Source organism: Nestor notabilis, unplaced genomic scaffold (assembly GCF_000696875.1).
Source record: "Nestor notabilis isolate BGI_N333 unplaced genomic scaffold, ASM69687v1 scaffold28103, whole genome shotgun sequence".
NCBI lineage: Eukaryota > Metazoa > Chordata > Aves > Psittaciformes > Psittacidae > Nestor > Nestor notabilis.
Genome location: NW_009921911.1, coordinates 1 through 239, shown reverse-complemented (window position 1 = coordinate 239; position 239 = coordinate 1).

The following is a 239-nucleotide window of genomic DNA, read 5'->3' as shown; positions in this document are numbered from 1 at the left end:
GCCTGGGGCCAGCACACGAGGCGCTGCTTTGGTGAGTGCCTGGGGGCGACCAGAGACGTTTCCCTCCCGTCTCCCCGGAGTAAGCGCGGCCGCTTTCCTTCCTTCCAGCCGCAGTGTCACCGGGATGCGCTGGGGGGCTTCGCGACGCTCGTCCCCTTCTCTTTCCTGGGACACCCGCTCCGGCCTTTGGGACAGCAGCACATGCACAACCCCAGGGCTGAGGTGCAGCTGCCGCCCAG